The following is a 10,367-nucleotide window of genomic DNA, read 5'->3' as shown; positions in this document are numbered from 1 at the left end:
TGGTCCATTTAGACCACTGACATTCTGAGTGATTTTGATGAAATTAGCATTGATTATATCTGTTCCTGTTCTCTATTTTTGCCCTTATTTTTGCTACTATTTTTGATTTCCATTCTTTTTCTGCCTTTTGTGGGTTTAAAAGAGCATTAAATATGATTACATTTTTTCTCCTTAATATATCAGTTATACTTGTTGTTATTGTTGTTGTTTTTCATTTTTCTTTTTGGACAGGAAGTAGGATTTATTGGTGAGTAAACACAGGGCAGTGCTGAAGTTCTTATGAGTGCAAGTCTCACCATTTGTCCAGGGGTTATTGTTAGAAATGTATTTTACCCCACAGCCATCTAGGATGAGCTGCTTTTCAGCTACCATGTCTTCAAAATCATCTGCATTAAACTTGGTAAAGTCCTACTTCTTGGAGATGTAGAATTCTAGCAGCCAGCTAACTTGAACTTGTCCCTGAATAGGGCCTCAATCACATGCTTCTTGTTCTTCAGTTTGGTGCAGATGGACATTATGATTTGGCCAATGTGGACCTTGGCCTGTCTAGCTCAGGCTTTTAGAAGCCACCACTCCATACCTGTCTGGAGCCTATGCTGGGGACAATATGAGGTCATACATGAATGTCTACTAGAATGGGCTGTCTCCATGTCACTTTGGGCAACCCATATGAGCAACAGTTTACATACATTACCAAATAGGCTACTATTTGCAGCCATTAGACACCAGGACCCCCATGAGGAAAAAAGCATGGTCTGCTTAACTGGCTGCAGTTTTTTGTTGTTGTTGTTGTTTTTGTTTTTTTGTTTTTAAACTTTTTTTTAGTGTTTGCCCTAGAGTTTGCAATATACATATTCAGCTAATCTAAGTCCACTTTCAAATAATACTATACACATCTCAGGCAGTGTGAGTACCATATGATAACAAAATAATCCCAGTTTCTCCATCCTGTCCCTTGCCTCATTGCTGTCATTCATTTCACATATATTTACATAAGCATACATATATGTAATATATGTATAAAATATAAACATGTATAATCAAATACATTATTGATATTATTATACTTAACAAAGTCTTGTATAATCAATTAATAATATGAAAAATAACTGTTTTTATTTTAACTTTTCTTATTCAATCTTTGGTGCTATTCCTTTCTTTACACTGATCCAAGTTTCTGACCCATGTTATTTTCTTTCTCTCTAAAACACCTTTTATAACATTTCTTGCAGCTTAAGTCTACTGGCAATAAATTCCCTCAATTTTGTTTGCCTGCAAAAGTTTTTATTTCTCCTGCACTTTTGAAGGAAAATTTCACAGGGTACAACATTGTACATTGGTGGGTTTTTTTTCTTCTAATACTTTATTTCAGTTCACAGTTTCTGAGGAAATGTCAAATGCAATTCTTGTATTTGCTCCTTTGTAGATAAGGTGTTTATTTTTCCCATCTGGTGTCTTTTAGTAAGTTTTTTTTTTTTTTTTGGCATTTATCGTGCTTGATGTTCTATAAGATTCCTGGATCTGTGGTTTTGTGTTTGATCTTAATTTGGGAAAATTCTTGGTCATTATCATTTCTCATATTTCTTCTGTTCTTTTCTTTCTTCTCCTTCTGATAGTCCCATTATGCATTTTGTACCTGTTCCACAGTCCTTGGATAGTCTGCTCTGTTTTTATCAGTCTCTGTTCTCTTTGCTTTCTGGTTTTCATGGTTTTGTCATATAGCCTCTAGCTCAGAAATTCTTTCCTCAGCCATGTCCTGTGTACTAAGAAGCCCATCAAAGGCTTTCTCATAGTTGTTTTAAATTATCAGTCTGAAAATTCCAATATTCCTGCTGTGTCTGTTCTGATGTTTGCTCTATCCCTTCAAGTGTGTGTTTTTTTTTTTTTTTTGATTTGTTTGTTTGTTTTGTTATTTTACCTTTTGATATACCTTGTAATTTTTTTTCCCTTGGAAGCAGGACATAATGTACTAGGTAAAGGGACTGCTGTAAATAGGTTTATAGTAATGTGGTGGTGAGGTGTGGTGGGAGGGAAGTGTTCTATAATCTTATAATTAGGTCTCAGTCTTTTAGTAAGAGTATGCCTCTGGACTGTGAACTTCATAAGTATTTCTCAGTTCTTTTGTTTTTGTTTTTTGTCTCAGCTGAATTGGGATATTTCCTTTCTGCTAAGTTAATTAGGCTGTGCTAATATCCCAGCATGTTAGGCTCTAGTTAATTAGTTTACCTGAGGGCAGGGCTTGCTAAAAAGAACCCAGAGCTTTGTGGTATTTCAAAATGGTTCCTTTCCCCTTTTCCCTACCAGAAGCCAATGGGGATTTTTCTCAGATATTTATTCTGAGAACTTGGTTGAGCTTCTGGAGGTAGATCTCACAAAATTGTGGGGATCCCCTTATGACTGGGGTCCCTGAATGATGTAACTATCAGAGTTGCCCACACTGAGCCTTCAGCAATTCCTCAATTTCAGGTTTTCTAACCCTGGCACTGGTATCTGCAAAGGTTTCTGGTTTTTTTGGTCAAACTATTCCGGCTTTGTCCAGTGGGAGCTCTTTTAGTTGACACCTAAGTGTCCACTTATATATCCTACACCTCCATTTATGTATGAGCGTGTGTGTGTGTGTGTGTGTGTGTGTGTGTGTGTGTGTGTGTGTGTGTGATACATTCTTATTTTCTGACATTATGACACTCATCTTATATATTTCTGCCCTGGTCCTAGAATCTGGGATTCATCCAAGGAACTCTAGTTCCTTTTAATGAAGAATGGTATTAGAAACTAAGAGCTGGGCATTAGGTGTGTTCTTATTTCATTTTCCTTTCTTTTCTCTCTTCCTTCCTTCCTTTCTTCCTTCATTCCTCCCTCTTTTCCTCCCTTCTTTTCTTCATTCGTTCTTTCCTTCCTTCTTCCTCTTTCTTGAATCTCAGACTTCATTCTTGGATCATTTTCTTCATTTTCAAATACATTTTTCAGAAGTACCTTGAGTTTGTTGGTGCTGCATTTTAACATACGTAGCTTTTTAAATTTTTAAAATTATTTTATTTTTTTCATCAGTCTTCAAAACTTATTTACAGATTTTTCTTATCTCATTGCACAGTATTATATATAAAGTTTCCCTCATTTTTTACAGTTATGTATTTCTAAATTGAACGACAAATTAAGTAATTTTATAGCTCACATTATTTTGCAGTGTATCTGAAAGATTTGATTTGAAGTTTTTTTCATATCATAGTATAAATCACATTGTGAAAGAAATAATTTCTCCATCATCCTGGGACTAAAAATCAACGTACGCAGAAAGGAATAAACTTAGGAGAGCATCATATTCCTCCTCCTTCACAATTTAATGCCATAGACATAGATAATAATGACCATGATAATTTGAGAGGAACATATGTTGACTTATGAATTCTCTACCCAACCGTAAAGCCAGCTCAATGAGTTAGGATCCATGCTCTCCCCCTTCCTCTTCTCATCCCCTATTTACTCCAACACTCCAATTGCTCTAGACTATATCTTTGTTAAAGTGTTTTAAAATATTTAAGGACTTTGAAAAGACAAATCTCTGTATTTGTTGGGCAGAGTTTTCTGTATGACTGTGATTTAAATTGACTGACTTATTAACAGATAATGTTTTAAATTAAGAATGATATTTAGATTTATATATTATGTAATTCTGCTTCTTGGGTTAAAAAAAAAAGTAGAATTGAGGTGATTATAGAGGCAAGAAATCAGTTCAGATAAAATATGATGAACCCCTGAAAAGGGAAACTGAAGATTATTGTACCATATTCTAAATTTATATTCAAAAAGAATAATTAGAACTTATACCAGTGCAGGTAACTTGAGGGATATGATAAAGAAGGGAAAGCAGAGAAAAAGTCTAAACTAATCATTTGGCTGAATGTGTTGGATATAGTGCCATGTAGTGAGACAACTGAGAGGGACTACATACTACATATTGGAATAATGTTATCGGGGTCTTTTTAAGCATATAGGTTTGCAATGTGTTTCTCTTCAGCAGGTATCCAAAGATATTAATCTGCCCCCCTGTAGGACATATGAGCTGAAGATAGATTTAGGAGTAATCAACATAGTGTTTGTTCTTGATGAGATTGCCCAGGAATAGTAGGTATGAATCTTCTACTTTATCAGAAATGACAACTTGATAGGCTCCCCAGTTAGACTAATTTTTGATATGCATTTGACTATCTGAAACATTTCTCTATTTATTTATCAACTACCAATTTATTTATCTATAAATTCTTCCTATGTAGAACTTATGGATAGAAGTAATCATCAAAATAAAATCTAAAAGAGAAGAGCTTCATTTTTTTCTTGAACAGTGTCAGGCTGTTTTGTCAATAATCTGTTGACATGAAAAACTCATCTGACATGATAAACTTATCTGACATCTTCATGATTTAGAAAACTATTGGAGGAGATTATTAAAGTTTTCAATACAAATCAGTTGTAAACAGATTTTGCTCTTTAGAAAACCTTATCACACTGTCAGTGAATGCATATTTTAAAAGAATCTGAATTTCATTGGAATATGTACATGCCTGATGTTTGAGTCTACCTCTCTCAGTTGAAGTGGATTATCATTAGAATACTTGGCCCAGATCAGTCTGGCAAGAAAGTCTCTTGTTCAGTAAATCTCCTTTCTCCACTGAAATCTATAAATATTCTCTTCATTAAAATTTATGAGAAGACTCATCTGTCTTAAATATTTGCTAATATTAGTCATGGTTAAATCTTTACATTTCAAAATTTCCTCCCTCTCTCTCCGTCTTATCCTCTCTCTCATAAAAGGAAAAAAATCAAAAGCTTGAGTTCTACTTAAGTTCTGTGGTACTGCAAAAATATTGAAATACAATAGAAATGGACAGAATAGTATTATCATCGAATAATAAAGATGGAGCTGGAATTTCCTCTGCTTTTAACCTAATAACCCAAGGGTCTATTTCTGATGAAACAGGCCACAGAGTTACTCCTGGTGTTAAACATGATCTCATAGTCATACAAATCAGAGTAAGAATGTTTTTAGAGGAAAATTAGATTTGTGGACTCATAAGATTAACATTGTATATTGAGACAATCAAATATATATCTATCAAATCTTATTTCATAGTTATATGAAGACATGTAGCCCAGGAAATTAACTCATTTCACTAGTTAGGGGATACATGTTGATATTAGAGTTAAGAGAAATTATTTAACCTCACATAATATTATGTGGTATCTGGGAACATGACCAGATGAAAATAACTTTCTTGTTGTTTATATAGCTTTATGCATCATAAACATGAAAAACCAAACCCTCAAAATAGTCCAATAGGTTGCTTTCTGCTTTATCATTATCATTATTATTAGTTTGCTTGTTTTTTCTTTTTAGGAAACTGAAAGAAGTATAGCTGTCATTTATCCTACTGGTTACCTAAACCTTTAAATTGAAAAGATATAACATTAAAAAAAATATTTCATTAAGTTCTAATGCTTTATAAGGCATACAACCTAGATACTCTATTTGAGGTTGCAATCCGGGATAAGACTCTTGTCCAGTTATCCACTCATTCTACCTCTGTTGTCCCTTTATCACTAGAACTTCATGCAACAATGTTTGAAAACCTTAACATATCACAGTTTTCTTATTTACTATATAAAGAAAGTGAGAATCAGCATGAGTGATGAAACTAGAGTGTATCTCAGGTACATTTACAAATACCTTTGCTTATGCTGCTCTTATAGAAAGAACCCTTTCATTCTGTCTATTCGCATGAATTTTCAACGATCAACAGACCTTCTGATAATGAAAGTAGGATATCTTGCTATTTCTCTTACATGGTATAAAGAACAGTTCTACCACTCACAAAAGTGTTTTAAATATAGATTTTGTGCAATACCATCTTATTTAAACACAAGCTGATTCAATAAATGGTTGCTGTATCAGAAGTAACACTGAAATACTCACAGGATCATGCCGGTTTGTCTTTCAGAGGTAAAGCCTAAAGAGTGATAGGCTTTTCACCTTTTAAAGAGATATGTCCCTACCCATTTTTCGAAACATTCAACTCTCTCTTTGTTCATTAGTTGTTTCTTCCAATTTTGATAGCCATACCCTAAATACAATAATAAATGACTGGTTAACCTCAGAGTAAGCAGACAGGAACAAGTTGTTGGAAAGTTTGTGTCCCATCAAAAGACAGTGGCAGCTATGTATTTCACCTGGTTGTTATCAAGTTGGAATTGAGACCAAATTTTGGCCAGCTCCTCATATATTTTCAAATCATACCAGAAATTTAGATTTTAATAAGAAATCTAAAATTTTTTGATAGTAGCCAATGTATATGTGTTTAACATTTTACAGTCTAACACTACATATGTCATATATTATATCTCAATGAACCAAATATAGCCTGTGAAACACTACTTCGGAACATCTTCAAATTGTATTTACTTAATCACAGGCACTAAAACAATCCATTCAACAAATAGTGAACATACTGTCAGCATTTGTTATAATTGATTTACACATATTTTTTTAATCAGTTGTTTCCAAAATTCTGTGATTTAGTGTTTTCCTTATTCCTATAAGAAATGGGAGAAACTGGAATCACAGAGAGGTTAAGAGTTGTTCTGTTAGTACAAGAATAAGTGCTACAAGAAACAAACCAAACATGTATAATGAGTACTATATATTGTACCCAGTAGAAGTTAATGTCTCACATAAGTAAACTCCAAATGACTGCTTCAGTTAGATGAGTAGCTCCCTCAAACAATGATTCAGGGACACAGGTTTCTTCTTTCTTGTAGCTTATCTTCAAATCCTGAGTTCCAAGTTCATTTCAGTTATCATAAGCAAACTGGTGGACAAAGAAAGGCCATAGAAGACCATAAGCAATAGGTTTCTATGATTCAGCCAAGAACTGGGACTAGCGTCAAGCAAGGAGAGAAAATGAACTAGATGAAAATAAAGTCATTCTCTATCACAGTCAGTCAATATCAGAATCAAGAGATGGATCCAAACAAGCTATGTTCAAGTCCTGCATTCTTACTGTATGCTGGTTATTAAAATAGGTTATATAGTACAAAACACAGGGCTTTCATTCTTGTAGAGAAGGCAGTTAGGAACATGTGGACATGGTGGGTGTGTATATATGTTTATATGTCTGTAGATATAGATATGGATATAGATATAGATATTCCCATCTGTATCTCATGAATCAGGGACCCTGATCCTGAAACTGAAGCATAAGGTAAATCCTGGGAAGAATGCAGTTTCCTTCGTAAAAAAGGAAAAATTACAGGCACAAGAAACAACATTTGTGAAAAATAAAGTAGTACATAAAAGACATTTAAGTTTAAAAGGTTAATATAACTGGATTAGAAAGCAAAACACAAACAAACAAACAAAAAAAACAAGGTGAGAGCAATGAGAAACAAGGCTGTATAGAAAATCAAATGATATGGAGCTCAAAATATCTTATACTAAGGAAGTCAATTTTCACCCTAAGATCAATTAAACCCATTAAATAATTTAAAAAGAGAAATAAAGTAACAGATTTGGTTATGAAAATATTTATTCTGACAATCGGAGCCTCCTCATTCCTCTATTCGGTGTAGGATAAATTTTCTTCTGGAGAAGAAACAAAATTGTCCTACAGCCCCAATTTCAACAAGAAATTTTATCATTGCTTCAAGCCTTCTCTTTTCTTAAGAACTTTAATTGTCAAAAAATGTTTTTTCAGGCGATAATAGTATTTATGCTGCCAATCTACAATGAGATACAGAGATGACTAATTTTTTAAATAGAATGGGAGAGTAAACATTTAATAAATGTAGTTGATGTATAGAAAATGCCAAATGATTCTTAGATATTATAATTATTTCACTCAATTGAAAATGTAAAGTAACAACTGGATAATTTTGCTGAGAAATCTGAAGAGAGTCCCGGGCTAAATACACAAACATAGATATTCTGAACATATAGATGGCTCCCTGGACTTTATAAGTTGTCTAACCATCATCAGCCCCCTATTCAGACCGTACCATAGCAACAATCTAGTTCAAGGATCCATCTTTCCCCAAAGAACCCATGGAACCCAGTGAAAGTTGACCCATCTCTAGTTCCTGGGAAAGGTATCAGTTAATCCAAACTTCTAAAGTAATCATGATAATCACAGCCACTTTACCCCAGATAGATGTCAGAGCTCAGAATTAAGGAAATCAGCTAATAGTATTACCTTGGAAAGATAATTGGTGCTAGGATACAGAGAAATCTAAATTGACTCAGTTACATTGATTAGAAGAGGTTTTATTCCTTAGTTAATGGAGATACCCTGTCTCTTACCCCTCTGCACATGAACAGGGTAGCAAATTTTCACAACTGTTATTTGTCATCTTTGTAACCATGAGGAAATCTAGTCTGAAAGACAAGAGATGAGAGAATAACAGAAACAGGGATGCAGCCTTGGTCATGGACCTGGAAATATCACCCCATTTGAAGGCTTTTGAGTCTGGATTTCTCTTAAAATAGGTAATAAATGAAGACATCAATGTATATGGCACTACATAGGAAGAACATGAAGAATAAAACAATAAAATACAGAAAAATCTAGGGTGTTAGGTGCACAGAATTATCCTCACTTTTGATCCAACTCTGAGGATATATGACTCATTATAGAAGCATATGTACAATTGAAATTATAAAAGTATTGGTGAGATGTAAACCAAAACATCTATATCTGAAAATCTACTCATTTCTCTCTAAACATTAGCTAACATGACAATGACCCTGGAATTTTGGTAGCATCTATGTTTATTACAGCAGTAATGCCTAAGTGCTCTGGTACAGAAAACAAAAATAACTTTGGGGTAACTGCATAGTGTTTCACTTCCCCTACTTGTGCTGTCAAATGTTACGACAGCAGTGTAATATTATTCTCAGAAAGGCAAAACAAAATAAAACATGACACTAATAATGTTATGTTTAATTCATGGTAATTTGATGTTCTTACTTTTTATGATCAGAATAAAATAGCTTGTGTAAGATAATACATTTGATTCATTTTGTACCAAGTCTTCTTTATTATGAGGCCTATAAAAGCATCAAATAATTACAACAAACAATTTAGTTGGAACTTATTACTACAAATAACTTCTAAATTGAAATGTTAGCTTCAATAATTTCAGAAAATAGCAACAACAAAGAATGTATAGTACTTTAAACATCCTGTGGGAAGAGTTACCATGCTGTTATGCCAACATTTTAAAAAAATCCCTTCAAGATGTCCATTTAGGACTGAAAGGGTAGAGATCCATTTCATCACTATAGTTATTTTTCTCCCCTTTGACAATTGCCTGTTCAGTTGTCATCATATTGCCTACTCCAAAATATGTAGTATATTTTACTAAAATATATAAACATTGAGATCCATTTCATCACTATAGTTATTTTTCTCCCCTTTGACAATTGCCTGTTCAGTTGTCATCATATTGCCTACTCCAAAATATGTAGTATATTTTACTAAAATATATAAACATTGAGTTTTCTTTTAGGTGTTTTAGGTGTTTTAGGAGCAGAACCTTTATATAAGTCCTAGATAGAGGTTTTTGCCTTGAGGGGTCAAAGGGGTAAGATAATTCATGAGATGCGAGAGGTTCAGTAATGCAAATTTTAAGTACCCAGGAAGACATGAGGAAAACCTTCCTAAAACATGGAATATGCTCTGCCATTATTGAGACACGGTTATTATTTAATCATGATCACATTGCAATGGTGCCTGGAAAACTATTTTGAAGTGGTGAAAATTGTTGGTCAGGAAACAGTTTGTATGATTAGAATAATTTACTAAATCAAATGGATTTCGGTAGAAACTGAGTTCTATTTATCTTAGAATCACAAAATGAGGCCAAATATATGAAATTCTATGAATTGCTTGTATTCTTTAAACATGTCTTCAAGTAAATTAAAAAAAAAAACTTTATTTTCCTCTGCCTCAATGATTAAATCTGTGCATAGTTAATCTTGGTAGAATCAATAAATAAAGTATATCTCTGTAAAGAATTACTACTCACCAACTTCTATATTCCGGGTTTCTATATTGTGGGCTCAGTGAAACTTTTAGTGGAAGGAAAACAACATGAAGGGATTGTTTGGCTATTATTGAAAAATAAAATGATAAGTGTTGGTGAGAATGTACAGAAAAGGGAACCCTGTGTACTGTTCATGGATGTAAAATGGTACAGCAACTATGGAAAACAATATGGAGGTTCCTCAAAAACTTAAAAATAGAACTACTGTGTGATCCAGGAATCCTTCTCTAGGTACATATACAAAAAAATAAATCAGTACTTTGAAGAGATACCTG

The 10,367-nt window shown here is 33.5% G+C and overlaps 1 non-coding gene across 1 annotated transcript; it reads right to left on the bottom strand.

Moving 5' to 3' along the window:
• Positions 1-638: 638 nt before the first annotated feature.
• On the bottom strand, positions 639-773 carry LOC115842568 (small nucleolar RNA SNORA70). Its single transcript, XR_004035357.1, has one exon. It is a non-coding gene; the product is annotated as a small nucleolar RNA SNORA70 (small nucleolar RNA).
• Between the last annotated feature and the right edge of the window lie 9,594 nt (positions 774-10,367).

Source organism: Globicephala melas, chromosome 12, assembly GCF_963455315.2.
Source record: "Globicephala melas chromosome 12, mGloMel1.2, whole genome shotgun sequence".
In the NCBI taxonomy this organism is placed as follows: Eukaryota; Metazoa; Chordata; class Mammalia; order Artiodactyla; family Delphinidae; genus Globicephala; species Globicephala melas.
This window is presented reverse-complemented; position numbering and strand designations above follow the sequence as displayed.